Source organism: Ixodes scapularis, unplaced genomic scaffold (genome assembly GCF_016920785.2).
Source record: "Ixodes scapularis isolate PalLabHiFi unplaced genomic scaffold, ASM1692078v2 PGA_scaffold4__175_contigs__length_147842914, whole genome shotgun sequence".
Classification (NCBI taxonomy): domain Eukaryota; kingdom Metazoa; phylum Arthropoda; class Arachnida; order Ixodida; family Ixodidae; genus Ixodes; species Ixodes scapularis.
Genome location: NW_024609879.1, coordinates 102,738,559 through 102,744,793, shown reverse-complemented (window position 1 = coordinate 102,744,793; position 6,235 = coordinate 102,738,559). Strand labels below are relative to the sequence as shown.

Genomic DNA, 6,235 nt, shown 5'->3' with positions numbered 1-6,235 from the left:
AAAACCCTCGCCTCCGACCGTCGTATTGCGCGGTCGGACGTTGGATCGGACGGTTTCGTCGTACATGTGTTTCGCGCTTTATTTGAGAAAAATCTCAAATAACACAGTCACATTGGACGACAGTCACATTTTGACGATCGGATGGAATCCAAGATGACTTCGTTTTGGGCACGTTTTTGGGAGAGCTTCCTTTTTTCACAACAACACCAAGTCAAAGCAACGACCGCGACTGACCCGTTTCCCACCCCAACCCGGACAACTATTTTTGGAGATGACTGAGGATTCTACGCGGATTATCTCTGGGAGGGGAGAGAACAATGTTCGCAAAATCGCGTCGAAGGTCGTTGGACGTCCTTCACCTACTTCGTTTCCCGTGAATGTCAAGCAGAAAAGCTTGAATGGCAGGCACTTACCAGCCTTATTTCTCACAATGGAAGTTAACACGGAAAGGGTACGCAGCACGCATAAAAAATTAAGTGGTAACTTTCAGGAGGGGCGAAAAAACATCGAATACGAAACCCCAAAAACATATGTAGAGAACCGCGCTGAGCGGGTCTTCACAGTCCAAGAGAGTGGAAGAAAATTCCTAGCTGATAGAGGGCGCGAAAGTCACACCAGCCGCATCAGCATCACTAACATGGCGGCGGCCTAAGAGCGTTTTTTTGGAAAGGTGTATACTCTATTTCACCTTATGATGGGCTGCAGCGGATGCAGCAAGCCAACCCAGCCAATCCAGCGCTGTGAACGTGTCACGTGACGACGCGCTCTGCGCTTCACTGGACCCCTTCTGAAGGTCACGTGAGATTGACATGGCATGGGATTGTCTTGGTTGGCTCGCAGTGTCCTCTGCGGTCAATTATAAGGGGAAACGGAGCGTGCAGAGAAAGAAACCATGACCAGTTTCATATTTTATTACTATCAGCCATTATTAATTCTTGAAAGTATTTAGCGAAAACACTTTCTCGCGTGTCGTTTCTGGTTTGTCGTTTCTCGCTTGTGAATAGATATTTCAAATGGTTCGATTTTTTACTGGCTTTGTAATTCAGGCGTCTAGAAATGTTCCTAACCTTTCTTTTTTTTTTTTTTTGGGGGGGGGGGGGGGGGGGAGCGGGCGGGGGGCAAAGGTGTCATATTTCTTAGGTTAGGGTATGGTGCCTGGAACACGTCTTCGACTGGTGTGTTTAGCGTCCTATCCTGCCCATATAACAAACGTGGTCTGGAAGTGGCAACAAATGACATCACAGAAGCCGGAGTGTCATGTTGTCGGATGTCGAGATCCTGGCGGTTGGTCGTAGAAATGCTGGCGGAAAGGACGGGCGAACGCGAGTGTCCCTAGTCGTCATGGCGTCCCAACTTCTGGCTGCTGAAGCTTCCGTGGACTGTCACACCAGAGAGCAACCTGCAGTAGAACAGGCGTCTGCTACACCCACCACCGCTGCTGGCACACCGCCAGGATCGCGACCAGCGACAGCATGACAGTTTTATGACGTCACCAGGCGGAAATTGAGGGACCACTTTTTTGGACGCGGTAAACACACCAGTCCGAGACGCGTTCCAGGCACCATGGCTAGGGCTAAAGCTCTCTTGTTTAAATGGTTCTACAGATATGTTAATTTCCTGATGAAGAACTTTTTCTTTATAGTTGTGATTACATCAAAGCGGGCTCGGCCTTTTGATAATAGTTCTCTTTAGTTTATTTAACAGTAATGGTCCTTCGAATAATGAACACTTTTAACATAGTTCACTTTGTCTTAAAGGCCGGCGACCAGACTCGAGATTCTGCAAGGCAGAAGATCCTCCTTATTATGGGGGAGGAGGAAAGAAGCAACGGTGGACGTGGTAGAAGAGGGGACAAGAGGAAGTGGGAGGAAAGTAGAAAGCGCGAATTGCTCGTCGGTCTTTAAGCAGACCACGAAACTAACCTTCGGGCACAAAAGGAACTATTCTGCATTTTTGGTCAGTGCGACGTGATTGTCTCTCCAGGTGAAAGCATTTGACGTTTTTATAAGTGTTTAATCGTATACTTTATGTAAATCATAGCTAAAAAAGGACCTTCCTTGCAAAAATTATGTGTCGTCATTATAGACGTAAGAAAAAATGCATTAAACAAAAGTCGCGAATTGCACCTTCGATAACACTTTTTATTTTCCTCTTTTTCAATTGAAAGCGCCGCTCCTAGAACGTGTTGTCTATCCCAAGCTTCTCGAAGCAAGAGGCATCAACAGAGAAAAGTTACTGCATATCGAAGACGGACTTGTACTGACCTTGGAGAAAAGCACAGTCCTAGCTGAAGATTTTATCTTGGTTCATGGCGACGGCAGAAAGCAACACGTAGGTATATCTACCATGTAAATTAGATAATTTATTTATATATTTATTTCGTTATTTATTATCTTCAATTACTGACCACTGTGTAATGCCCATATTTTAGTACGCCAATACGAACATATTTGCACATAACGAATACCCTCAATTCTTGGGTTTCAGATGAGCGGGAAAGAGCTGGAGAAGAATCTGTACCATGACAGACACCACATGTCAGCTGTCTCGATAGGGGAAGTGGACGGAGGCTTGCAGGTGGTAAGTGCCACTGGTACAAATATTTTCGCTGATCATTTGAAATATGACTGGGGGTGATTCACGAAATATATTTCGAAATTCTTTATAAACAAAGCATCATCATAAAGAGAACAAAGTTCAGATTCAGTCAAAGGTAATTACATATATGTTTTCGGTAATTGCTAGAAAATGTTTACACTAACAATTGCAGAGAGGAGTGCTGACCGAGCATCTAAAAATAGAACCTTTGCCATTGAATGCGCGTTCTGAAGATGGAAGAATTGCGCACAAAGTATCCAAGATTGAGAAGGCAACGAATTACGAGAATGATTACAAAGGTAATATTGGCACGCATGCTGCATCTATTTATCACGTGTATTGTTTTATTAAGCCTAATGACTTTTTAGGACGGTGTCCAAACTTCAGTGTACCTTTCAAACCACTGAGAACACACGCACACAAAAATACTAATTACCAAAAAGTTATTTAGGGATTACGAATAAAAGGTGCACAACGGCACCTAAAAATTACCGCTTTAAACGTTTTGCAGGTATCTCTCCGCGGTCTCTCTAGTGGGAGTGTTCGTAAGTTCTCCAACCAGATGATGTGTTTTGGAGATATTGTCTGGATATCCTATGCTTTGGGTTATCTCTCGTGGTTCCTATTTGCACACGTTCATTACTTATGTTATACGAATACTACATTTAGTGTAATATTTGGGCACAAGAAACTTACCTCTGTGTTATTAATCGCGGGAAGGCTTTACAGCATAATATAGCAACATTCTACAAGATTCTACTGATATAGTACGATGCAATACGGTATAACACCTAGACTACAATATATTTAAATTAAGTACAATTATACTCAATTAACTTTACGTATAAAATACAATGCTAACGGTACGACGCTTTCCAGTGGCCCCTGATTACGTGGTGGCTGAAAGATCTGCAAACTCACCTCATAGTGAGTAAAATACCTGTTCAATTTCTTGCTCAATTTCTTTTCTTATTTCCATGCTCTCAAAGCTTGACAGAGATTATCTGAACTTTATTGAATTATCGTTCACACCGCCCAAACAGGCGGATAGCATGATGCACTGATGTCAACTCGGTGGAGTTACTTTTTCATCTTAAATATGTATTCTATAGGACGTCTTGTCCTGGAATGTTGCAATAATCATCTGTTTCAAAATTTTAAAATTCCCTAAGCCGTTTTAAAGTACCCTAATTTTCTTTCAAAGGAAGTATTTGGGACAATAGCTTCATCTGTTTTTCTAAATACAGGAAGTTTGCAAGAGAAACTTGTGTCCCATTTGACCCCCGCCTCCTTAAACTACCTAGGTCTGCCGACCCAGGAAGCTTGCTAGACACCTCTGAAGGTCGGTCCAGCACCGTTAACATGAAGGAGTCGATTGGTCCAGCAAGTCTTTTTCGGGGAACGTTGCCAACACTAAAATGCTCTACCATGTGGAGCTATCAACTGAGGGAGCAACATGGGTCCTTTAAGTGTCGTTAAAGTCGTTAAAGTCGTTAAAAAAAGTTTCGATTTAGACATTTTCGATATGACAGACTTTCTTAAAATCATCGTATATCTTGCCACATTACTTCTATACACAATGTAAACGGTAAACATGTTTTCAAAGTCATGAGAAGCATTCAAAAACTTCATCAGCATGCTGCGCAAAAAGTAGACTGCGAAAAGCAATGTCTTCACGTGCTTTGCTTCAGTGCATTTGATGAATGGTCCGAACTACAGAACGCAGGCGGAAATCATCCCGTAGTAGTTCTTTATTTACTGATTTTTATTGATATTGTAAACACAGATGGGCATTTAGACGAGTGGTAATTCATACAGATCCTACGTAATACTTCTTTTTATTCCATTGCGCGTGCTCAGAATTTCGCTGTCGTCCGCAAGCACCGGCCCCTTTGCCACCTTGTGATCACCCACCATAGCAAGAGGGTAATTATGGTGAACGTTCAAGCTTAAAGAAAAAAAAAAGCGAATTGGGTTGGGTTGTTATGTTCTGCATATGATTACATAAGACAGTTCGTCGATTTCAAAATATTACGGCTTGGGGACACACGAGGATTTGCGCACACAAGTTTGAAAATCAATGCAGCGTCCCTAAATGTTGCATGGGAATTGAAGCTAAGACTCTCGTAATAATGAATTGCATTGAATGACCCCTGTGCTACTTTATACCTCTGACGCATACATGAATGTCGGTCAAAATCGCTTTTGATGGGAAAAAGCGCAAGTAATTAGGAAGAGAAGGAGGGGGAAGGACAGAACGTTTACTTCCAACTTACATGCAATGAAAAAACAGAAAAAGACAAAAAGGAAGTGAGTGAATCATGAGTATTAAAGAAGAACCATCGAAAAGAAGGGAAAAAAACGAAAGAGAAAAAAAATGAGAAAATAAAAAGGAAATTAAACGCATTAAAACCATTTTAAAAAATAAAGAAAACTTAAAAGAATCATCATCAAATTGAAATGAAGATGTTGAGAAAAGTCATGTGAAGTGTTCCGAGTATAACTCTTTGTTGGCTGACAGAACCACAGATGGTGCTCTAATACAGGACGCTCCTTTTGACAAAATAGTCCGTGTCTCATAAAGTTCACGGGCTCTCTTGTTGTGGTAGCGCTTTAGGATCAAAATATTGTCGAACACTGTGGAACAACCTCAGTCTCGCACGTGTATAGCTAAGTGACCAGATGGTGACTATTTGAGCGAAGGGGCATGCTCCCGCAGTCTCACGTTTACACACCGGCCAGTTTGTCTCACATAAACTTTTCACCAAGTGCACGGGATTTTATATACGTTGCCAACGCAGCAGCTAGTATACTTGTGCACGTGTCTTGCGTCGCATTGGTAGGTGGTGTTTTTTGGGCGTGTTGACTTTGGGGCAAAGTCTCTTGAGTTTCTCCGGCGCCGAAAAAACAATAGGTATGCCAAATCGGGAGCTAGGCTATCTTCTTCAAGTTATGAGATACGCCGTGGATGTACGGTACAACGGCAGGCCTACGTTTCTTCTCAGTTCTTTCAGACCGTCTGTTGAGATACGCCGAGCAATCAGAGATGTCAAACAGAAATGAACTAGGATACCCAGAATCTTGGAGTCGTTCAGCCTGCGAGTCGAAGCTATTCTGGGCCGTGTGGTAGCATGATTTAATAAGTGCCGCGCTAAGACAACTTTTTGCAATTCCTCGTTTTATAATCTTGGAATGTGCCCAATCAAATGGAAGAAGGCGTTTTTTTGACCGTGGTGAATACATCCCGCAATTGTGGTTATCATGAAATGTGAGCATCAGGTCTAAAATTTGAAGCACGCTCTCTGCTGGTAACTCATGTGTAAACTTTAGCCCTTGAGCGTTATCGACGATGATATTGCGTATGCTCTCCACCACTTGGTATGCTCTCCACCATTCCTCACCACCACTTTTTCCCATTACGTTTTACGAACAAGCCCACCAGTTTATTTTAATACAAAATCGTCTATGTTGAAGTGATGATGATATGCGACCTTCCTCACCACACTCGTCGTTACTTCAAAGGGACAGCAGATGTGAACATGCTCTCGCATTTCATACACAACCAACAATAGATGTTTTTGCACTCAATTTTGTTCACCCCGCGACAACACGCAGCCAACGTGATGCACCGATGTCA

The 6,235-nt window shown here is 42.7% G+C and overlaps 1 pseudogene; it reads left to right on the top strand.

The window, feature by feature from the left end:
- The first annotated feature begins 2,068 nt into the window (after nt 1-2,068).
- The window catches only part of LOC8052822, a 75,809-nt pseudogene continuing 71,642 nt past the window's right edge, over nt 2,069-6,235 (top strand).